Source organism: Chrysochloris asiatica, unplaced genomic scaffold (assembly GCF_000296735.1).
Source record: "Chrysochloris asiatica unplaced genomic scaffold, ChrAsi1.0 scaffold00039, whole genome shotgun sequence".
In the NCBI taxonomy this organism is placed as follows: domain Eukaryota; kingdom Metazoa; phylum Chordata; class Mammalia; order Afrosoricida; family Chrysochloridae; genus Chrysochloris; species Chrysochloris asiatica.
The window spans coordinates 6,648,273-6,673,630 of NW_006408557.1; the positions used below are offsets into that span (position 1 = coordinate 6,648,273).

The 25,358-nt window shown below is 43.0% G+C and overlaps 1 pseudogene; it reads left to right on the top strand.

The window, feature by feature from the left end:
• Positions 1-15,602, top strand: part of LOC102832476 — a 33,801-nt pseudogene extending 18,199 nt beyond the window's left edge.
• Positions 15,603-25,358: the final 9,756 nt, after the last annotated feature.

The window sequence follows — 25,358 nt, forward strand, 5'->3', positions numbered from 1 at the left end:
AACCTTGAGGCTGGCAGTCCGACTCGTAACTACTACGCTACCAGAGCTCCTTTATTGTGAATTAGGTGAATGTTTATAGAGTAAATCGGTTTTCCATTCAACAAATCATACACATTTTGTCTTTGTCATTGATTGCAATCCCCACAATGTGACATGACTTAGCATACTTACTCCGTGTTTCCTGGGTCTAGTCCTCTTTCTCTCCTAACTATTTTGAACTTTGTCCTTGGAAAAATGTCTCCCTTTTGATCTCAAATGGTTCTAAGAAGTGCATACCTCCCTAGTGTTATTGTTCCCCTTACAAACCTACCTTGTTTGGCTGAAAATTGGGCCATAGGAGTGAGTTCATTTCCAGACCTGAATGGTGGCTAAAGGCCATAGTCTCAGAAGTTCCACCAATCTCTTAGCAGACCAATAAACCTGGTCTGTTTTGTGATTCTGAGTTTTGTTCCATATTTTCTCTCCCACTCTATCCAGGACCTTTTAATGTGACTCCTTTCAGAGTAGTCGGCAGTGGTAACTAAACACCATCTAGTTCTTCTAGACCTAGATCTCAGGGTCATGGAGGCTGAGGTTTTTGTGGTCCATTAATTAATCCTGTGGACTCATTGCTTCCAAGCAGCTTTAACTTTCTTCACTCTTCTTTGCTCTGGAAAGGGAGAAACTAGTGGTTGCACCGTAGTTGATAGTTCACAAGTTTTTAAGACTCAGTAACTACTCACCAAAGCATGATGTAAAGCCGTGCCTTTGTGGATTATGGTATGCCAGGACTAAGATCCTGAGCCCCTAGACCCAGCAACTCATTCCCTCAAGGTGTTTGGTCATATCTAAGTTTTTAGTTTGGCAATCTATATGCTCTACTATATTCATGAATATATTTGAAACATGGTAAATACCTATATTAAAAATTCTGTCAAATCTGTATCTACCTATCTACATATGTATCCATATATAGACATATAGACAGACAGACAGACAGATAGATAGATAGATAGATAGATAGATAGATAGATAGATAGATAGATAGATACACACACACACACATATATATACACACACTCTCCTTTCCACACCTGTTCAGTTTGCGGGTCTATGCATCCACTTGTATATCTATTGTTGTTACATGCCATTGAGTTGGTACCGACTCATAACAACCCTATGCGCAGCAGAATGAAACACTGCCCGATCTTGAGCCAACCTCACTACTGTTGCCATGCTTGAGCCCATTGATGCTGCCACTTGGCCAATACATCTTGTTTGGGGTCTTCCTCTTTTTCTCTGACCCTCCAACTTACCAAACATTATATCCTTCTCCAGTGACTGGTCCCTCCTGTCAATATATCCAAAGTATGAGAGATGAAGTTTGGCCATCTTGGCCTCCAAGGAGCACTCTGGTTGTACTTCTTCCAAAACAGATCTACTGGTTCTTTTGGCAGCCCATGGCACTTTCAATGTTCTCCTCCAACACCATAACTCAAATGCATCAATTCTTCTGCGGTCTTCCTTATTCACTGCCCAGCTTTCGCTTGCATATGAGGTTACTGAAAATACCATGGCTTGGGTCAGGCTCACCTTAGTCCTCAAGCTGACATCTTTGCTCTTCAACACTTAGAAAAGGTCTTGTGCAGCACATTTGCCTAATGCAATACGTCATTTGATTTCTTGAGTGCTGCTTCCATGAGTGTTGATAGTTGATCCAAGAAGAATGAAGTCCTTGACAACATCAATCTTTTCTCCATTGCTAAGAATGTTGTTTATTGGTCCAGTGGTGAGGATTTTTGTTTTCTTTACATTGAGATGCAATCCATACCAAAGGCTGTGCTCTTTGATCTTCATCAGTAAATATTTTAAGTCCTCTTCACTTTCAGCAAACAAGGTTGTATCATCTGCATATCACAGGTTGTTAATGAGTCTTCCTCCAATCCTGATGCCATGTTTTTCTTCATAGAACCCATAGATTATTGTTATTACAGAGTTTGTATATAAATAGTATTTACCTCTGTTATCTTTATCTCTTACACTGCTTCCATTGTCTTTCTTTGCCCTCATCATTTTTTGCTGACTTCCCACTTATTGTATAATGCCTTTCCCGTTGCCTAAGTGTCTACTCTGTAGTTAGTAATTTACCTCCCCTTGCCCTTCCACCACAGTTACCATCAAAGAATGTTTCTTTTTGTATGAAGCTCTTTTCTTGATTTCTTATAATAGTGATCTCATACAATATTTATCCTTTTGTGATTGACTTATTACACTCAATATGACATCTTCCAGGTTCATCCATGTTGTGAGGTTTTCAAAGTCCCTGTTATTTACCACTGCTTGGTATTCCATTGTGTGTATGTGCCATAGTTTGTTTATTCACTCTTCCACTGAGGGGCATTTAGGTTGTTTCCATGTTTTTTGCTATTGTAAACAGTGAACATGGATGTGCCTGTATCTATTCCTGTCGTGGCTCTTATTTATCTAGGATATATAATCTATTAGAAGGATTGCTGGATCATATGATGTTTCCATTTCTAACTTTTTAAGGAAGTGCCATACTGTTTTACCAGTGGTTGAACCATAGGATAAGTGCTGCTACAATGTCAGTTTGAGCCATAAGGTTGGGGATTCAAACTCACCAGCCAGTCTTCGGAAACTCTATACAGGGTCACTATGAGTCAGAGCCAACTCTACGGCACTTAACAACCTGGAGTCGAGGTGTGGCACTGTATGATAAGCACTGGACTGAAAAGGTTGGTTTGAACCACAAGGTCAGTGTGGTTCAAACTCACCAGTTGCTCCCTGGAAATCCTATACAGGTCACTGTGAGTTGGATCCAACTTGATGGCACTTAACAACAATAAAGCAGGGCATGGGGAGTCCTAGTGTGGCACTGTAGAATAAGCTCTGGACTGCTAACCTGCTAACCACAAGCCTGGTGGTTCAAACCCACCAGCTGTTCCTTGGAAACTCTATGCAGGGTGGCTGTGAGTCAGAACTGACTTGATGGTACTTAACAACAAAGCAAAGCATGAGGATTCCAGTCTCTGCACACCATCACCAGCATTTGTTGTTTTCTATTTTTATTTAACTTTGCTATTAATGCTGGGGTAAAATGATACCTCATTATGACTTTGATTTTCATCTCTCTGTGGCACTGTAGGATAAGCATTGGATAGCTAGCCACAAATCGGTAGTTCAAACACACCAACCAATACTCAAGAAATGCTACAGGATAACTATGAGTCAGAACTGACTCGATGGCACTTAACAACAATAACAACAACTAATGATTGCATGTTGGCCATCTAAATGTCTTCTTTTGCAAAGTGATTTTTTATATCCTATGCCCATTTTTTAATTGGGTTATTTGTCTTTTTGTTGTTGATGTGATGTTTTCTATAAATTTTAGAGATTAGTCCTTTATCTAATATGTCCTTGTCAAAACATTTTCCCAGTCTGTGGGTTCTCTTTTTAGGTGAAATATTTAGATGCATGTAAGTGTCTAATTTGGGGGCAGTCCAATTACCTAGTTTGTCTTCTGCTGTTTGTTTGCTTCCAGTTATGTTTGATAACGTACTTATGCTACGTATTAGGAAGCTTAAATTCATCCCTATTTTTTCATTGATTGCCCTTATAATTTTAGGTTTTACGTTTAGGTATTTGATCCATCTTGAATTTTTGTATAGTGTAAGATATAAGTCTTCTTGCCTTTTCTGCAATGGACATCACTTTTGCCAGCACCCTTTATTAATAGACTGTTCCCTATATGATAAGCACTAGACTACCAACCACAAGGTCCGAAGTTCAAGCCTGCCAGTTGTCCTGTGGGAAAAAGATGAGACTTTCTGCTCCAGCAAAGATTTTTTAAAACTTTGGAAACCCTGTGCATGGTTACTCTGAGTCAGAAATGAGTCAAAGGCACTTAACAACATCTCTTCCCCATTTAAAGAGTTTTAGCCCTTTGTCAAAACTCAGCTGTCTGTAGGTTGAATATATGTTTTAAAAATAGATGAAGGACCCAAATATCTATTTGTAATATTAATTAACATGCAAGCTTCCACATGTCAATTTGTCATACAGTGGTGGCTTGTGAGTTGCTGTGATTCTGGAAGCTATGCCACCGGTATTTTAAATATCAACAGGGTCACCCATGGTGGACAGGTTTCAGATAAGCTTCCAGATGAAGACAGACTAGGAAGAAGGAGACATAGACCACTACTGAATGGTTAGCCCTGACAACCTTATGAACAGCAGTGGAACCATCTTATATTGTGCAGGAAGATGAGCCCCTCAGGTTGGAAGGCACTCAGAATAGACTGGGGAAGAGCTGCCTTATCAAAGTTGTCGTTGTTGTTAGGTACCATCGAGTCAGTACCGGCCCATAGCAACCTTATGCACAACAGAATGAAACAATGCCCGATCCTGGGCCAACCTTACCACTGTTGCCACGCTTGAGTCCATCGATGCTGCCACTTGGCTAATCCATGTCACTGGGGGTCTTCCTCTTTTTCTCTGACCCTCCACCTTACCAAACATGATATCCTTCTCCAGCGACTTGTCCCTCCTGACAATATGTCCGAAGTATGAGAGATGAAGTTTGGCCATCTTGGCCTCTAAGGAGCACTCTGGCTGCGCTTCTTCCCAAAGTGCAAAAGTGTCTTCCAAAAGTGTCAAAGTGGAAATGATCATAATGAAACAAATGGTGCAAAGTTTTTGGGACCTTCATTTAATGACGGACACAACTCAAAGTGGAAACAAATAGCTAAAAATGACCATTAATAATCAGAACATGGAATGTATGAAGTATGACTCTAGGAAAATTGGTAGTTGTCAAAAAAGAAGTGGAATGAATAAAGATCGATATTGTAGGCATTTAGAGTCCTGATGTGATACTGTAGGAGAATCACTGGACTGTTAGCCTCAAGATTGGAGGTTCAAGCCCACCAGTCACTCCCTAGAAACCTTATATAGAGTCGCTATGTATTGCAACTGATTCAACAGCACTTAACAACAAAAGCAACAATAAGTTAGCTGAAATGGACTGGTATTGACCATTTTTAATCAGCTTTACTATGCTTGGAACGTCAAATTAAAGAGTTACATACATTATCAAAAAGAACATTTTAAAATTTATCTTGAAGTACAATGCTGTCTGTGATATGCCTACAAGGAAGGCTAGTTAATACCACTTCTATTCAAATGTATGCACCAACCACTAAACCAGTGATGATAAAATTGAGGAATTCTACAACTTCAGTCTGAAATTGATCAAGCATAAAGGTGTACTGATAAGATCTAGCTTCGATAGCTTGATGATCAGAACTCGACTAAAGAAAGATATAAAAAAAAAAATTGATAAAGGAAACAAGTGTTAATTGTTACAATTTGAGGAACTTGACCTATACCTATGGGTGTAGTAGCTCAAAATACCAACTGAGAGGAAAAGAATCTTCCCATCAAGGATCAATCCTATTCCCTCTATATACAGAGTTGGTACGGATGGGCAACTTAGACATTGGCTATCTAAAATGGGGGGCAATAAAGGCATGAAGTGACTTGCTCACAAGTTTTCAAGAGGGAGTTTAGTTTCAGAGTGTGCAGGTGAAGGTAGGCCCTCCACTGAATAGTTTTCACATTGTCTAGATGAGTCTGGTAAAAGGAGATGGGAATAAGATTCTCATGATTCAACAGTGAGTAATTGTTATCATGACTAATTGCAATTGTCAGAACTGTAAAGGTAGAAGTTTTGTTACAAAAAGGGGGGAGTAGTTAATATTACGGGGTCCTGGTGCTGTGGGTTAATGCACCAGACTGCAAAGCCGTTTCAACTGCAAGGTCGGCGGTTCAAGCTCACCAGGTGCTCCTCGGAAACCCGATACAAGGTCTCTATGGGTCGGAATCGACTTGACGGCACTTGACAACAGCAACAACAGTTAATCTTACATTCCAGGAACAGAGGACCATGAAGGAAGAAGAGTATGAGAGGAATGTGGGACCCTATCCAGAGAAGCAATGACACCAGAGATGGAGGCAGAGATGATGACATGGAGAGATAGAGCAGCTGAGGACTGCTATTGTTGTTATTAGGTGTCATCAAGTTAGTACCTACCCATAGTGACTTATGCACAACAGAAAGAAACACTGCCTGATCCTGGGCCAACCTCACTACTGTTGCCATGCTTGAGTCCATCAATGCTGCCAATCCATCTCGTAGGGGGTCTTGGAAAGAGAAAGGTTCATGGAAACAGAAAGGCTGTGTGTTGGAGGCCAGGAGGCAGGCTTGCAGAATGTGCTCTTTGGTTTTTTAAATTATTATATATTCCTGAGTGTTTTGTGTACATTCAAAAAACAAAAAAATAGGGAATAGAAGCAAATACTGTTGAATGATGATGCATGGAGGGAATATGCAATAGGATGAGTGTAAAACCGATGTTCTCCCATGTAAAAATTATCATTCAGTTCAAAATAAATACCTTAAAAAAAATGTGCTGATAATTACTGGTGATTGGAATGCAAAGGTAGGAAACAAAAAAGAAGAATCCATAGTTGGAAAATACGGCCTTGGTGATAGAAATGAAGCTGGAGGTTGAATGATAGAATTTTGAAAAGTCACTGCAAATCCCTTTGCAACATAAAATGTGACTATACACATGGACCTGACTAGCTGGAATACCCAGGAAGCAAACTGACTACATCTGTGGGAACAGACAGTGGAGAAGCTCAATATCATCAGCCAAAACAAGGCCAGGAGCAGATTGTGGAATCATCAATTACTCATATGCAAGTTCAGGTTGAAGCTGAAGAAAGTGAAAATAAGTCTACAAGAGCCAAAACTGGACCTTGACTATATCCCACTTGAATTTAGAGACCATCTCAAGGACAAGTTTGATGCATGAGATACTAATGACCAAAGACCAGAAGAGTAGTGGGATGACATCAGGAACATCAGACAAAAAAGAAAGCAGAAGAAGGTCATTAAAAAAACAAACAAACAAACAAACAAAAAAAAACAGGAAAGAAAGAAAAGACCAAAATGGATGTCAGAAGAGACTCTGAAATTTGTTCTTGAACATAAAGAAGCTAAAGCAATAAAGGAAGAAATGAAGAAAGAGCTGAAAACTTTCAAAGCAAAATTTCAAAGGGCAGCTAGAGAAGACAAAGTATGATAATGAAATGTGCAAAGACCTGGAGTTAAAACATATTCAGCATTGCTCAAATGGAAAGAACTTAAGAGAAATTTCAAGCCTCAACTGCAATATTGAAGTATTCTATGGCAAAATAATAAATGACACAGGAAGCATCAAAAGAAGATGCAAGGTATACACAGAGTCACTGTATCAGAAAGAAATGGTTGCTATTGAACCACTTCAAGAGGTAGCATCTGATGAAGAACCATTGGTACTGAAGGCACTGGTGAATCACAAGACTCCAGGAATTGACAGAATACAAATGAAATCTTTCAACAAACTGATACAACACTGGATGTGTTCACTCATCCATGCCAAGAAATTTGGAAGACAGCTACTGGGCCAACTCATTGGAAGAGATCCCTATTTGTGTCCATCCCAAAGAGAGATGACACAACAGAATGTGGAAATCATTAAATAATACCATTAATATCACATGCAAGTAAATTTTTGCTGAAGATAATTCAAAAACTGCTGCAGCAGTACATTGACAGGGAACTGCCAGAAATTCAAGTTAGATTCAGATGAGGATGTGGAACAAGGAATATCATTGCTGACATCAGGTGGATCTTGGCTAAAAGCAGAGAATATCAGAAAGTTGTTTGCTTGTGCTTTATTCACTATACAAATGCATTCAACTGTTCTGTTGTTGTTGTTAGGTGCCATTGAGTCGGTATCGACCCAGAGCGACCTTATGCACAGCAGAACAAAATGACCAGAGAAAAATTGATGCTTTTGAGTTATGGTGTTGGAGGAAAATATTGAAAGTGCCATGGGCTGCCAAAAGAACCAATAGATCCATTTTGGAAGAAGTTCCGCCAGAGTGCTCCTTGGAGGCCAAGATGACCAAACTTCGTCTCTCATATTTCAACTGTTTGGCTCACCACAAACTATGAGTAGCATTACGAAGAATGGTCATTCCGGAACACTTAATTGTGCTCATAAAGAACTTGTACATAGACCAAGAGGCAGTCGTTTGAACAGAACAAGGGTATAGTGAATGGTTTAAAATCAGGAAAGGTGTGTGTCAGGGTTGTATCCTTTCATTTGAGCAAATAATCTGAGACACTAGATTATATGAAGAACATGGAATCAAGATTGGAGGAAGATTCATTAACAATTTGTAATATGCACATGATACAACCTTGTTTTCTGGAAGGGAACAGGATTTAAAATACTTACTGATAAAGATCAAAGATTATTGCCTTTAGTATGGATTGTACCCCAATGTAAAGAAAACAAAAATCCTCACAACTAGGCCAATAAATAACAACATGGAAAAAAGTGTAGCCAGAATGTTCCTCAGAAGCCAGGATGGTGAGACTTTGTCTCTAGTTCTTTGTCAGGAGAGTCAATTCCCTGGAGAAGGATATCAGGTTTGGTAAAGAGTCACCAGAAAAGAGGAAGACCCCCAACAAGATGGATTGACACAGTGGCAGCAACAATGAACTCAAATGTAATAAAAACTGTGACTAAGGCACAGGACCAGCCAGTGATTCATTGTGTTTTACACAGAGCTGCTATGAGTCAGAATTGACTGAATGGCACCTAAAAGCAACAGCAACAATTTATTACGGGGTTAGGATGTAGACCCTTCTTAGAGAAAAATAGAGAACACTTATTGATCTACTATTGATCAGCTGCTACTTGTACCTTGTGATAAATTTGTTCCCACGTTGTTTAGCATAGAATTAAACTCAACTTTATTCCAACTCTTCCAATTCACCTTTACTATCAGAGTCTTAGTCATAATCAAAGGACCTTCTTGAATTACCTGGGTTTCCAGAATACTTCTTCCCTCTCTCTTGGCTCTTGGCAATATTGTTGTTGTTGTTGTTATGTGCCGTGAAGTCGGTTCCGACTCATAGCGACCCTGTACAGGGTTTCCGAGGCTGTAAATCTGTACGGGAGCAGCACTTTTGAAATCTGTAGGGTGTGAAGATGGCATTTTTCATCCCAAACCTCAAGCACCTATTTACATAGCATTAGGACATGGCTGCTTCATTCATTCCGAAGGTTTTCATTTGTGAATCCCAGGAAGTAACCAGTAGCAGTATGGTTTTTCTACCTGATAGTCCATAGCCATCGAGTCAAATCTGACTCTTGGCAACCCTAGAGGACAGAGTAGAACGGCCCCCACAGGGTTTCCGACTCTGTAAAGCTTTTTATGGAAGCAAACTGCTACATCTTTCTCCTGGGTAGTGACTGGTGGGTTTCAACTACCAACTTTTCAGTTAGCAATCAAGAGCTCACTATGGCTTTTCTAGGTGTCCTTAAAGGACTTATTCACACTCACACTGCAACACTGTAACTCTTGGGAATTGGTTTCAATTCTGGGCTAAATTTCCTTACTTCCTATTCCAGTCACTCCTTCAGCTGACCTTGAGAAGTGACCAAAGCAACAAATGATGGAGTGGTTTCAGGTAGCCTCTTACCCAAACAATATTCAGTTGCTCAAAACAAAATAATTGAGGAAGACTGTTTGAGCTCTGTCTGGACAGGGAGTCTCTTACTCTGGGCAGACTTTGACAGTGATCATGCATGAACTGATTAAATCCTTACAACAACCCCAGTAAATAGGTTCTGCTTGCATCCCCATTTTACAGCTGGAGAAACTGAGGTTCTGAGAGGCTCAAGGGGCAGTGGAGTGACAAGTCAGCATGACTTCAGGAGGTATGCGCCTCACCACACTGCCACTCCTCATAGGCAAGTGCATGGTTGTTTGACTCCCTTGCCAATCAGGAAACCCTGGGGAGCCAGGAGGTGGGGAAGGTGTGCCCGAGCGGGCCCAGCAGCACCCCCAGGCTCTCCTGAGCTAGGGAGAAAAGAGATATAATCTTCACCAGCAGAAAGTCTCTACCAGGAAACAAGGGAAAATTCACCTCAGGGATTAGGGAACTTCCTCCAGAAAGAAGACCCAAAACCACTTCAGACAGGCAGGTAAAAGTCTGCAAGGGTTTCAGAAACAAGATTAAAAAGTAGGATGAATCCTACTGTCCTTTCTTTCCTGCTAGTCAGTCAGTCACACCTCAGGTATTTGCTGATTGACAAAACAGAACAGGAGAGGACTTAAGAGAGAGACAGAACTAACCATGGTCTCATAAGAAGACTGTGGAGTCCTGGTTTGGCACTATAGGATAAGTACTGGACAGCTAACCACAAGGTTGCCAGTTCAGATCTACCAATTACTCCTCAGAACCCCTATACAGGGTTGCTATGAGTCAGAACCGACTTGATGGCATTTTACAAAGTAAGAAGACAGTGGGTTGCGGTCAAGAAAGACTGAACTCACCACCGTCTATCACTCTCAGCCTCAGTTTTACCATCTGTAAGATGGGTAGTAATGGCTACTTCACAGAGCAGTGACGAGTGCAGCAGTTGCTAGCTTAATAGTGGCTGAGCCCTTCCCCTTCATCCCAACCAACAACTCTTTGAGCACTGAATGTTGTTGTTGTTAAATGCCGTTGAATCGGTTCCTACTCATAGCGACCCAGTATAGGGTTTCCAAAAGTTTGAACTACCCACCTTGTGGTTCAAATCAACCTTGCAGTCCAGTGCTTATCCTACAGCACCACATCAGATCTCCTTGAGCAGCTACTGGTGTTGCTGTTTTTCTTAAGTGCCGTTGAGTTGGTTCTGACCCATAGTGACCCCGTATAGGGTTTCTGAGGAGTGGCTGGTGAGCTTGAACCGCAGACCTTGCAGTTCAAACTGGCTTTTCAGTCCAGCGCATTAACCCACAGTGCCACACCAGGACTCCAGAGTACCTACTAAGTGAGGGAAATTAAAGGGACAGAGATTCCATGGGGAAAAGATAAAAATACATAAGGCAAAAGTAACATAGTCATACATGCACTTTATATGCACCATCTTGAAGAGAGGTCTCATTAACAGCCCACTTTATAGATGAGGAAATCAAGTTTCAGTGCAGAAGGAACTTGGCCAATGTCACATAGTAAGTGGCAGCGGTGTGATTTGAACCTGGGTCGGACTGGAAACGGGAGAGAAAGGGAAAGGGAGTGAAGGCAGCAGCACAGGCTGGCCCTTCTGGAGTTGGGAGGAGTACCTGGATGGAAGTGACAAAGCCACCTCACCAGGAAATGGAGGCAGGACACCTCGCTTCCTGCCCTGATCTGTCAGAGGTAGCTCTTGTGAACCCGAAGGGCTTCCATCTAGGGAGAAAGCTTTGTGGGCTCCAGTCGCAGTCCTGGCCCAACAACTGTGTGTGGAAGACCCTGGTCTCTTTGAGTTGAGAGCGCTGATGGAAGCCTAGGAGCTGCACTTGCTTGACAGGACCCAGGTGATGTTTCCCTGCCTTCTGGAACTCAGGATGTAAGAATAAGAGGGAAAAAAGGCAGAGAGGACAGAGAGGAAATGGCGGTCCCCACCCCAATTGTAATGGTTAATGCTACTTGTCAACTTGCCTAGTTGTTTGACAGACACTGTGAAACCACCTTCCATTTTGTGCTCTGAGATGAGCAGCCCACCAGTTGAAAGAGGAACTTTCCTTGGAGATGCGGTCTGTCTCCACTACAGATACCTCAGGTATGTTGGAGGTTCCATTTGGGACCACCACATTAAAGCACATATTACAATAAAGCAACTCACACAAATGTGTTGGTTTCCCAATGGATATATACGTTATGTTTATACTATACTAAGCCCTGATGGTACTGTGGGTTAGGCATTGGGCTGCTAACTCCAAAGTCGGTAGTTCAAACCCACCAGCCACTCAATAGGAGAAAAATGAGGCTGTCAGCTCCTATAAAAGCTTACAATTTCAGAAACCCTATATATGAATTAGAATCATTGCTATGAATTAGAATCAACTCAATGACACTGGGTTTGGGTAGTCTATTAAGTAAGCAATAGCATTATGAATAAGTTGAAATATTGTGAGAATTGCCAAACAATGGCACAGAGACACAAAGTGCTATTGAAAAATTATGCCGAAAGACTTTCCAGATGCACGATCTTCACCCTGTTGACTAATCCATGGATTTGGGACTTGCGATCCCCCACAATTCCATGAGTCATGTTCTCACAACTGCATGAACCATTTTCTTTTTTTTTTCCTTTATGTTTTATTGTGAGTTATATGATATTTTACATGAGAGAACTTTAGTTTTACATTCATTCCATCGTATATCATCTCATTGCCATGGTTCCAATCCCCTCCATGCATCATCAACTGACCAAAGGGTATACCCTATAAACCCTCCCCCTACACTTCCCCCACTCCCGCCCCCCATTCTTCAGCACACAGTCCCTCTCCCTCTCTGGATCCAAAGTCCCCATCCGCTTCATCACTCCACATCATTGTCTCTGCCTCCATCTCGAGCCTCGCTGCTTCTCTGGGTAGGGTCCCGCTCTCAGCTCTTCTCCATTGACGGTCCCAGAGACCTCCGCTCCTAGACTGGAGAGTTAATAACTCCCTTCCTTGCTACCAAACGTTTACCTTTATATTTCCAACCCTCACAATCAGTCCTGATAACAATCATTCACTATTGTATCACAAGTCACCCTTCTGCATTTCATTTAATCAGCTCTGCCTAGACAGATTGGATAGTACTCACTGGAGATTCTGCCTTCTTCAATGCCCCTAGCTCTAGATTCCCTCTTGAAAGCTTGTAAGCCAGTCACTTCTTGCCTTTGTGGTCCCTCCCCCACTTTTGGGTATCCAATGTCCAAGTTGCCCCTCTCTGTCTACTCTGTGTGTGGAGGGGGTGGGAATGTTTCTTGCTGGGAGGGTGAACCATTTTCTTGAAGGAAGTTTCTATATACCTAAGAAGGAGCTTCAAAAAGCTCATGGAAAAATGTCATCATCTTTTAATTCAATTTTTTCCATGAATTTTTCGAAGTCCCTCATCTATTTATATATGCTTCACTTGTTTTGCTCCTGTAGAGAACTCCAACAAAGGCACCAGCAAAGAAGAAGCAGTAGCTACGTTCTCCAACAGGAGGGGACACTGGGGCCTCAGTCTGCTAAGTTATGAGACCCAGTCTTTAAGCATTCCAGGGATGTCCATGAACTCCAAGGCCAGCCAGCTGGAAGGCTGCCCCTTCCTAAGTCCACAGCTATGACTTGCAGAGGGCTCTCAGGGCAGGGCTTCAATATTTTAAACGGTTCCTCAGAAGACTGTGCATCTTAGCGCTCCACAGCCAGCCACATCAGCAAAACATAATACGAAGAGAAATCTCCTGCCAAAAAAGCTGGGGGAACGGCTTGGAAGCCAAATGTGATTCAAGGATTATCTGGTTTAAATGAATTGAAGGCAGCGCCCTCCCATTAATGAAAATAATCAGACATAGTGCTGAGTGGATATGTACCAGTTTATGAACATTTGGCAGACAAGGCCCACAATTTACCATGAGACTGTGATCATTTTAGGGGCCACCCAGGCCATTCCAGCTCATGTACCTCAGTACCTCAAGAAAATAGTGATGAGATACAGCTTAGACATCCTCTAATTTTACTTCAGGTTGGAATCAAGAGGAAATTTCTTGGAGGAAGTGGACATTAAGCTGGGTTTTGAAAGCGGAATAAATTGGCGAGTAGGGCATTCTAGGTGGAGGGGAAAATGCGAACAGAAGTTTGGGGGCATGTTGCGCTGGTAAGAAGACCAGTTTGCCTGGCAAGCCGGTTTGTGAAGGAAATGGGCAAGTGGCAAGATTGGAACTGCAAAATGGAACATCTTTGTGGCTCACTATCATGGCTTTTGGAACTTATTAACAGTCTAGGGGAAAGAGAATTACCATGATAAAACTGTAGAAATAATCATCTGACAGGAATGCCTGCAATTGCAGGGTCCCTTAGTCTGGTCATAGTAGACAAATTTGGGTCGCTTTCCTGGTGACCTTTTTCTTTCTCCTACCCCCCCCCCCATTAGTGAGAATGGAGAAATAAGCAATCATGTTTGAGACATGTGACCCCACCCCTGTCAGATAAGAATTTGAACTCACAAACACCCAAACAAAGTCAGGATTCTGCCTCCCCCAAGCACCACACCTTCTGTTACCATGGCACCCCAGAGTCTCACATCTGAGTTTGAAGGAGCAGAAACGTGGAGAAAGTTGCCTGGCAACTTCTGTCCCTGTGAGGCCCCGCGACTCCTCCTACAGCCCAGTTTGTAAAAGCCCCACGTTTCCTGTCTGGGAGCCCTTTTCCCCCTTATATTCATTTGAATGACACTCTGATCCATGCCCAAATGAGTAGGACTGGTGCCATTTCCCTAGCACCCCCTTTCCCTGAATGTTAGATAAGGCTTCAAATTGTTGTTATTATTAAGTGCTACCGAGTGGGTTCCGACCCATAGCGACCCTGTATAGGGTTTCTGAGGAGCACCTGGTGAGCTTGAACCGCCGACCTTGTGGTTCAAAGCGACTTTGCAGCCCAGCGCATTAACCCACAGCGCCACACCAGGACTTCGCAGTTTCAAGTAGCGATGTTGAATGAATGCATAAATGATTACTAAAATGTAATGATTTCTCTTCTTTCAGGAAGACCCAGGGAATTCTACCTTACCATCCACTTGTTTGGTCATTAAATGTCACTGTTACCTTTTATTGAGTGTGGTGCTGCAGGATAATGCTCTGGACTACAGGGCCAGTTTGAACTTCAAGGTCAGCGGTTCAAATCCACCAACCACACCTCAGAAATACTATACAGGGTCGCTATGGGTCAGAACCGACTCAATGGCACTTACCAACAGGAGCCAGGCACTGTGTTAAACTCTACAACACTAAGAAATAACAAGTGCCTCTAAACAAGTGATTAAGACTAGCTGTGTGACCTTAAGAAAGTTACTTAACCTCTCTGTATTTCCTCTTCCTCTGATTGAAAATTGTCATGGTACCTGCCCCAATAAATTATTGTGAAGATTCAAAGAGTGAAAGCAGGTAAAACACTTAAAACTGCGGCCAACACATAATAAATTGTTGTTATTGTGAAGTGCCGTCGAGTACTCAATAATTATTAGCTATAATCTCCAAACATCCCTCATATACTCTTTGTCTCTGTTATTTTAGAGAGAAATTGAAGTTTAGATCTTAAGCCTTTTCCTGAACTAGTAAGTTGTGTTATTGTTGTGTCACCGAGTCGGTACCAACTCACAGCGACCCTGTACAGTTTCCAAGAAGCGACTGGTGAGCTTGAACCACCGACGTTGCAATCCAGCACATTAATCCACAGCTCCACACCAGGATTCCAAACTAGCATGTACTGCGGCCAAAGTTCAAATCTTTATCTGTTTTCAGAGCAATTATGTTACATGGCTTAATGTTTAATGCACTTCTAGTGGGCCCACGCCGCTGCAACTAATTGCCACCAGGACACAGGCAATGCGACGCTCTGGAGCTTGTGGCTACCCTCCCCCAAAGCCTTCCGCGATCGCCTTGCACCCGGCTGCCCGGAGGGATGACGCAGCGTGAATGTGAATGCAAGAACTCGGGCTTGTGGGCGGACTGGCCACGTAGCCCCGGAAGTAGGGGAAGCCGGTTGCAGGAGGGGCACGCTCTTTGCAGGCAGCTGACGTGGACCTGAGCGCACGCTGTTTCCTCCACCGACACAGGCAACTAATAAAACCGTCCCTTAACAAATACATCCCTTTGGACTGCCACTATCAAGCCGAGTCGGATGAGAATCGGCAAAGAGGCTTCCGCCTGGCCTCAAAGCCCTACCCCTCTCTGGCGGCTGGAGTAAGCTGGGCCGGTAGCTGGTCCTGTCTGCCGAGGCCGCCACGTAGCATACCACTAAGCAGTCTGCTTCTCATTAGCTTCACACGTGAGTGGGGCGCTGCTACGGGAAGCGGGCTGGGCGTGGCTGCTTCAATAAGTTCCACCTCCCTTTCCAGAGTTCCTCTCCATTCCACCCCAGTCTATCTGCACTGCTGTCCCGCGCTCGGCCTCCTCTCCCCGTTTTCTCCACCGCCCCAACGTCCCCAACTCTTGCTCCCCACGTACACACAATCACACACGCACTCACACACACCTCTACACCGCGCTTCATCCGGCATCCCGTTTAGAGCGCTCATGAGTTTCAGGCAGTTTAGCCCAGGGATTCAAGGATATAACACTCTGCCATCAGACAGCCTGGATTCACATCCCCCATGCATTGCTTGCTAGCTGTGTGACTTAGGACAAGTTTCTTAATCTCTCCAGACCTTAGTTTTCCCATCTGTAAAATGGGGATGCCATAACAATCCCCCAACTCATAGGGTTGTTGTGAAGATTAAGTAAAATCACTCACAAAAAGAGCCTGGCATAAAAATCACTGCTGATCACCCTTGGGCATAAAAAAGACTAATTGAACTTGGAGTGTTACTCATCTCAAGGACAGGAATTAAGGTTTTATGTTAGGATCAGAACAAGGGAATAGGAGACTGGAGGGGCCTTTTTTTATATTCTAGATGTTTAGATATTCTAGATGCTTCAAAGGCAATCAGAATCTGCAATCTATGTTCACTAAGCATTTATTCAACATCAACCATTTGCCAGTCACTGTGCTGGGAACCACAGCCTCCTACAGATCAGAAGATCAGGGTTCAGTGATAGAAAACCAAACCCAGGCCACTGCCATTGAGTTGATTCTGACTCTGAAGGACCCTGTGTAGGTCCAAGGCTGTAAATCTTTACAGGAGTAGCTGTCATTGTTGGTAAGTGCAGTCGAGTCGGTTCTGATCTATAGCGATCCTGGATAGGGTTTGTGAGGAGTGACTGCAACCTTACAGTTCAAACCGATGTTCAGTCCTGAACATTAACCCACAGCGCCATACCTGATGGCCTTAACTTATTCTCTGGAGGTGACTGGTGAATTTGAACTGCTGATATTGTACTTAACAGTACAGTGCTTGTCCTACAGTGCCACCTGGACTCTTTTCAGTGACAGAGACATAAAAATAAGTGGTCCCAAGCATATTGCTGAAAGCAATAATGAGAAACTATAGAAGGCAGGGAGAAAAACATCGTTTATTGGATCAGCAGCTAGGAAACTTGCCTGGAATGACAAGGAACTGGGTGTCAAGGAAGGTCCTCCCATGTGGACAGAGGCACTTCTGAGACACAGTTCCAAGTGTCTGAAAGATGGCATTTTTCTACAAGAGAAGCAGGCAGAATTCCTCAGCCTATTTGGTTCATGAAAAGTCGAGGCACTGAGACTACTGACATCTGCCTGCCTGAAAGCAGAATCCTACGAGGAGATCGATGATCTACCCAACCCCAATTCACTAGAACGCTTGCTTCCAAACTTGACAGAGTTTGCTAGCAAGATGGAAAAATAAATAAAGGATAAGGGAGAAGATGAGGCTAGAAAGATAAGCTAAAGTTAGTTTTTCAGGGACCCAGTGTGGTGTGTGTGGTGTTCCCAAAAAAGGAAAAAAAGAGTAATCTGATACAACTTGATGAACTTGAACTACATCTATGGATGCAGTAGCTCAAAAGAGGGAACAAATCTTTACAGCGAAGATCATTCCTACCCCCTTCATACACAGAGTAGACAGGGATGGGCAACTTGGACATTGGCTACCCAAAATGGGGGCTTCAAAGGCAAGAAGTGACTGGCTTACAAACTTTCAAGAGGGCATCTAGATCCAGAGGGTGTGGAGGAAGGTAGAATCTCCATTGAGTAGTATCCAATCTATCTAGGCGGGGCTGATGAAAGGAAATGCTGATAGGTCTCGTGTGATACAATAGTGAATAACTGTTATTCGGACTGATTGTGAGGGTTGGAAATGTAAAGGTAGACGTTTTGTAGCAAGGAGGAAAGTGATTAACTTTTCAGTCTAGTTGCATCAAGGTAGAAGAGCTGAGAGCGGGACCCTACCCAGAGAAACAGTTATGCCAGAGATGGAGGTAGAGATGATGACGTGGAGAGATGGAACAGCTGGAGACTTTAGACCCAGAGAGGGAGAGGGGCTGTGTGCTGATGACCCGGGGTGGGGGGTCTGGCAGGCTTGCAAGGTATACCCTGTGGTTGGTTGATGATGCATGGAGAGGATTGTAACCATGGCAATGAAACACAATATATGATAGGATGAATGTAAAACTAATGTTATCCCATGTAAACTATCACATAATTCACAATAAAACATTAAAAAAAAAAGTCACTGGTCAGCTAAATGTGCCAGATTTAGCAAATAAAATATAGGATTGTTGTTGTTAAGTGCCGTCGAGTTGGTGCTGACTCAGGGTTTCCAAGGAGTGGTTGGTTATTTTGAACAGGTGACCTTGTGGTTCGAACCAGCCTTATGGTTTAGTACTTTATCCCATAGCTCCACACCAGGACTCCAAAATATAGGCTATCCAGTCAAATTCGAATTCCATATAGCTTACAAGAAATTTTTTAGTACAAGTTTGGATTAGGGCTGTGGAATGGGTTGAAGAGAGGCAAACAAATTTAAAATTAAATTTGGAGATAGAATCTCTAGGAATTTGGACATTAGAGGTGAGAATGTGGGGGATTTAGGCTTGAGTAACTGTGTGGTGAGTGGACCCACTTACTGAAAATGAGAATGGAGAGCAGGATTTGGAACCACAAGTTCTACTTGGGGTGATACTAAATTATGAAACATTAAATTACTTTGGGAAGAATTCCAGACTTTGCCTACATGCTTCCTGATCCTGAGTTATAACCCATTGGTCATGATTCCAAAGCTGTTCCTGTTATTTTCCTAATAAACCCAATAACTTACAATAATCTGAGTTTTATGGCCATTGCAGTGAATTATTGGATCCAGCTAAGAAGTGGAGAGTGCATGGGAGGAGAGATGGTGTCAGAATTGTTGTAAAGGTTAGAGAAAGGACATATATCTGACCTCTACCTCATAGGAATCAGCCTTGGGAATACTGATCTTGATGATGCTCTCCTGCTGAAGTTCGATGAGGTGGACTGGCATCATGCCATGTTCAGGCCGGCATTTAAAGCTATGGTTGTGGATAACTTTTGGGGAGGGAGGGTCCAACAACCAGCCTAGAACTAAGACTTGAGGAACCTCAATACTGAAGGAAACAGAGGAGAATGTATTAGAAGGATGCTGTGGCTGACCATATTGGATGATGCAAAGAAGTTTGTAAGAGGCGAGGTGGAAACAGAAGCCAGCCTGCAGGAAGCTGAAGAGAGAATTAGAGGAGAGAAAACAAAAACAGCAAATATGCCCACATCTGTCAAGAAACTCCACAATGCAGGTGAGAGTGGAGGCAGAGAAACACCATGGTGGCTGGAGGAGCCAGTGGGTGTGCTGGGGTGTGCTTACATCAGTACACAACTGGGTCAGTTCTCTGCCTGGAGACATTGAGACAAACCTTGACCATCCTCTAAATGAATCAATCAAGTCAAGAGAAGTTGTATATAATATATAAATACCTTTTAAAGTATATTGAGTGGCACAAAGGAGTAGGAGCAGTAAACAAACTGTGGTACAGCCACACCATGGAATACCAACAAATGAGAACAAGCTCCTGATACACGCAATATGGATGGATTGTAAACTAAGCATGTAAGTAACGATACCAGGCACAAAAGAGCATGTGTGGTGTGATTACAGAACAGGCAAAACAAACCTAGGGTGTTAAAAATCCAGAGCGGTTATGTCTGCAAGCAGGAGGGACTCTCTGGGAAGGGTATAAGGGAACCTTTGGGGTAGCAGCAATAGTCTAATGCATTTGTCAAAAGTCAGAAATGGTATACTTTTTGTTTCACATAAATTTATCTAGAAAATAAACTATTATGTGATATTCATTAGAAGTAAAGAATACTAAAGTTTGCAACTCTTGTTGTTGTTATTGTTAGGTGCCATCAAGTTGGTACCGACTCATAGCGACCTTATGCACAGCAGAACGAAACATTGCCCGATCCTGGGCCAACCTCACTATTGTTGCCATGCAACTCTTCTAGAAAGGTATCACATCTTGAAAGATGTGTTTGTGGATACGTACTGGACTGCAAATCACAAGGTCCGTGATTCAAGCCCGCTAGCCCCTCCTAGGGAGAAAGATGAGGCGTTCTGCTCCCACGAAGGTTTAAAGCCTCGGGAACCCTATACAGGTTCACTGTAAGTCATGACTAACTCGATGACAGGAACAACAGCAGTGGATTTGTTGTTGTTGTTTAAGTGCCACAGCATCGGTTCTGACTCATAGTGATACTATGCACAATAGAATGAAACACCACCTGACATTGTGCCATCCTCCCAGTTGTTACACTTGAGCCCATGCATCTGACACTGTACTAATCCGTTTCGTTGGACGTCTTCCTCTTTTTCGCTGATCCTCCACTGTACCAAGCATGATGTCCTTCTCCAGGAAGGATAATATGTCTAAAGTATGATAAACGAAGTCTCAGCTATTAATGAACATTCTGGCTGTACGTCTTCCAATACAGAGTTGTTTGTTCTTCTGGCAATCCATGATACTTTTAATTTTTTTCTCCAACACCATAGCTCAAATGCATCAATCCTTCTATGGTCTACCTTATTCATTGCCCAACTTTCATATGTATATGAGGCTGTTGAAAATACCATGGTTTGGATCAGGTGCACCTTAGTCCTTAACTAAACTAACATCTTTGTTCTTGAACACATTAAAGAGGTCTCGTGAGGCAAATTTTCATAATGCAATACGTTGTTTGATTTCTTGACTGCTGCTTCCATGAGTGTTGATAGTGGATCCAAGCAAAATGAAGTCTTTGATAACTTCAATCTTTTCTCCAATTATCATGTAATTTTTAGTGCAGTTGTGATGATTTTTGTTTTCTTTGATACTTCATACTGAAGGTTGTGGTCTTTGATTTTTAAGTATTTTATGTCCTTTTAGCTTGCAGCAAACAAGGTTGTATCATCTGCATATCGCAGGTTGTTAATGAGTTTTCCTCTAATATTGATGCCATATTCTTCTTAATATAATCCAGCTTCTCTTATCTGGATGGAGAAAAGACTGAAGTTGTCAAGGATTTCATTCTTCTTGGATCAACTATCAACACTCATGGAAGCAGCACTCAAGGAATCAAATGACATATTGTATTAGGCAAATCTGCTGCACAAGACCTTTTTAAAGTGTTGAAGAGTTAAAGATGTCAGCTTCAGGACTAAACTGCACCTGACCCAAGCCATGGTATTTTCAATAACCTTATATGCATGCAAAAGCTGGACAGTGAATAAAGAAGACCGTAGAAGAATTGATGCTTTTGAGTTATGGTGCTGGAGGAGAATATTGAAAGTGCCATGGCTGCCGAAAGAACCAACAGATCTGTGTTTGCAGAAGTGCAGCCAGAGTGCTCCTTGGAGGCCAGGATGTCCAAACTTCATCTCTCATACTTCAGACATATTGTCAGGAAGGACCATTTGCTGGAGAAGGCTATCAAGTTGGATATAAGTTGGAGTGTCAGAGAAAAAGAGGAAGACCCCCAGTGAGATGGATGGCAAAGTGGCAGCATCAATGGGCTGAAGCATGGCAACAATTGTGAGGTTGGCCCAGGACCGGGCAGTGTTTCATTCTGTGGTGCATAGGGTCGCTATGAGTCAGTACCAATTCGATGGCAACTAACAACAACAAATGCCACCAGAGAAGAGTCTAGGTGTAGTGCTGTAGGATAAGCACTGGACTAAAAGTTTGCTTTGAACCGGAAAGTACTGGCTCAAACCCACCAACCACTCCTTGTTGTTGTTGTGAAATGCCGTCAAGTCGGTTCCAACCCATAGCGACGCTGTATAGGGTTTCCGACTTTGCAGTTCAAATGGCTTTTCAGTGTGGCGCATTAACCCGCAGCACCACACTAGGGCTCTACTCCTAGGAAACCCCATACAGGGCTGCTTTGAAACAGAACGGACTGAACAACAACGGCACTTAACAACAACAACAATGCCACCATTGGAGTCCTAATATGTTGCTGCAGGTTAAACACTGGGATGCAAGGTCAGTGCTAGGTTAGCAGTTCAAACCCACTAGCTATTCCTCAGAAACCCTATACAAGGTCACTATGAGTCAGAACTGACTTGACAGCACTTAATAACAACAACAATATGCCACTAAAATTAAATTACGACAGAAATTTTATTATCTCATAAATCTGAAAGCTAGTCTGAATTCAGAGTGTCAGCAAGACTGTGGTTCCTCCAAGGGTTCTAGGGGATCCTTTCTTATCTCATTCAGCTTCTGGTAGCCCCAGGCATTAGTTCCTTGGCCTGCAACTACAGCATAACTTCATCATCCTGTGGTCCCCTTCCCTCTTTGTCCCTTCTCTTTTATAAGAACACCCAACACGATCATCAGTTAAACAACCTCATGCTCATTTGACTGATAATGGATTCAAAGACCCAGGTCCTATTTCTAAACTAGATATGGAGTCCTGGTGTCATGCTGTAAGATAGGCACTTGACAGCCAACCACAAGGTCAGTGGTTCAAATCCACTGGCCACTCCTTGGAAACCCTATACAGTGTCACAATGAGTTAGAACTGACTCGATAGCACTTAACAATAACAACAGGGGTGGTAGTTGCATTTGACATTGAGTCTGTTTCAATTCCTAATGACCCGATAGGATTTTTAAGAATGTAAATCTTTCCGGGAGCAAGAAGCCTCATCTTTCTTCTAAGGAGCAGCTGATGGATTTGAACTGCTGACCTTGTGATTAGCTGTACCACATGCCAGAAGGGATCTTTGTAGATAATGGTAGATAAAGTAAATATAGGAAAATAATCATCCTTGTAGTTGGTACATAAGCATTCACTGTATATTCAGCTTTTCAGTATGCTTGAAAATATTTATAATTTTTACAATAAAATATTGGGGGTGAGAAAGAATAAGGAAAAGGGCTGTGAGAATACTTTTCATCCAATTCAAAATTGTTTGTTGAGTTATTTGTTGTTTTTGTATGTAAGGGGCAGCTAGGTGAGGGGACGGACACCCAGAGCTATGTGGGCTGAGGTGTCATCTGAGTGAGAGGCCACTGAGCTAGCTCCTCTTGGAACCTGTCATTGTCCCTCTCACAGAGCTCACCTGGGGCCAGCACCAAGCAATGTGTCTAGAATGAAGGAGAAAAGCACAAATCAGTCTGCCAGGATCTGATTTCAAGAAACAAATGAACTATTGGGGCTGGTGGATAGGATGGGTATCAGAGTGATGTTGTTCCAGTGGACTTGGGGTGGGGTCCAGGACTAAGTATAGTCTACAAATCCACAGGAGAGGTCTAATACTGTAAAGTCTGGGAACAACAGCTTCAACTCGGTGGTTAAAGCTTGCCCCAACTAACTTGCCTACTGACAGGTGCTTTTGAATGTTGCAGCCCCTCTGTCTATACAGTAGGGCCTGAGGACCCAGATCTCCTCTTTCTCTACAAGGATGTATAGAGATGTCAATCACAGCACTGTCTGCAGTAGACAACATGTATACCCTCAGGGTAAACAATTAGCGGTTCAGTAATTGATGATGGCTTATAAATGCAGTAGAATTCTATGCAGCTGTTACGAGTGAGGTAAACCAGACTTTGAATAACCCAAAATTTAATGTGAAGTAAAGAAGTAGTATCTATTATAATATCGTTCATATAGAACGATGTGTGCATGGAATGTATATGGATGGATACAAGTGAGTATGAATATAAATACAGACAGACAGACATAGGTATGTGAATACAGATATAGAGAAATGTCTGTAAAAATGTTCACCAAAATGTTAATAGTGGTTAACTCTCAATGGAATTTGATTTTTGTTTTCACTTGATATGTTTCTGTATTCTTTGCAATTTCATAATAACATGTATAATTTTTATGAAACAATTATTTCTATAAAAATTCTGAAGGAGTTTTTGAAGTAAATTGATGTCTGCTAAGTGCCTGAAGAGACAGTCATTTAATCACAAATGTCTGCTTTGGCCTCCTGGAGACACAGCTTTAATGGGGAAGTGGGGAGGGAACTCCAAGATTGGGGCTGAGCCCTAAGACATGATGTTTAGAGCCTGGTACAAAATGAAAACATGGGGATCCTTATTAAAAACTGATTAAGAATTTCAAGGAGGCCCGGCAGAGCATTAAGCCAAACACGTGAGGGCTTTGTGCCACGTGCAGTCACATGCCTGGACAGCAACCCCATCAGGGAGACCAACTGAGCAAACACATTACAGAGCTTTCCTCGCCAAAGAAATAGCGGCGGCTGAGGCCAGGAGTACTGTCAAGGAGGAATAACTCCCAGACTCAGCAGAGGCCTGGGGAAAAGTGACTCCACCCTGGCCCCTTCAGTTGCTGGGAGACCAGGAGCAAGTCTAGATAAACATTCACTCTGTGTGTTTGAACTCTGACTCCTGCGATTCTTAGAGCCTGTTCCACTGGCCCTTTGTCAGCTTCTTAACAAGAGGCAACCAGAAGCACCTTCAGCTCTGCCAGCAACTAGCCTGGTAAGCTGGCCGATAGATGGAGGTAGCATCTCCACCCTGTGCCCAGGACCTCACATACCCTGGATACTGGCCCAGGCCTTGAGTCCAGCCATGTTCCATACCCCATGAATCCACAACTGAACTGCTCCATGGAAAAGCTAGCTGTTCCTTCAGCACAGCCACCCACCCCCAGCCCTGTCTCCTGGGCCCACAAAGGGAGTCAGTGTCAACTGTGGGTGCCCACAGTGGCAGAGCCAACCGCCCCTCAACCAAACACACAAAGGCCAGTCTATGCCCCCCTGGGCACCGTTCCCTTCTCCGCCAGGCACTGGAGCAAGTAGCAAGGCTCCCAGGCTGCCAGATTGGCTCAGAGCAGGGCCAATCCTCCAGGCCCAGCAGGTTCCTCGGTGAAGCTCTGTGTTCCAGGATCACTGGCAGAATGTGCATAGCCTTGAGACTTCCTGGACTCCCCCTTTCCTCTCCTGGTTTGGTTGCAGGAAGGACTCCATCATGTGCTCCCCCATGGGACCTGGACCTCAGCCTTCCCTTGCCAGGAACGGCCGCCACTGTCTGCAGAAAAAACCCCAACTTTAGCCAGTGCAAAGCCTTGTCATCAAACACTGTCCCATCCTGGTCTTGGGCCCAGTACTCAGGTGTCAGCTTACTGCAAGCCCATCAAAAAATGTACCCACAATTCTCTGCAACTGTTAAAATCTTTCTCAACTGTTCAATCCTCTCCACTACAAGGAATGTGCATTCAGCAAACATTTATTTAGCACCCAGTATGTTCCAAGGATCATGGTGGCTCCATACAATAAGCACTGGA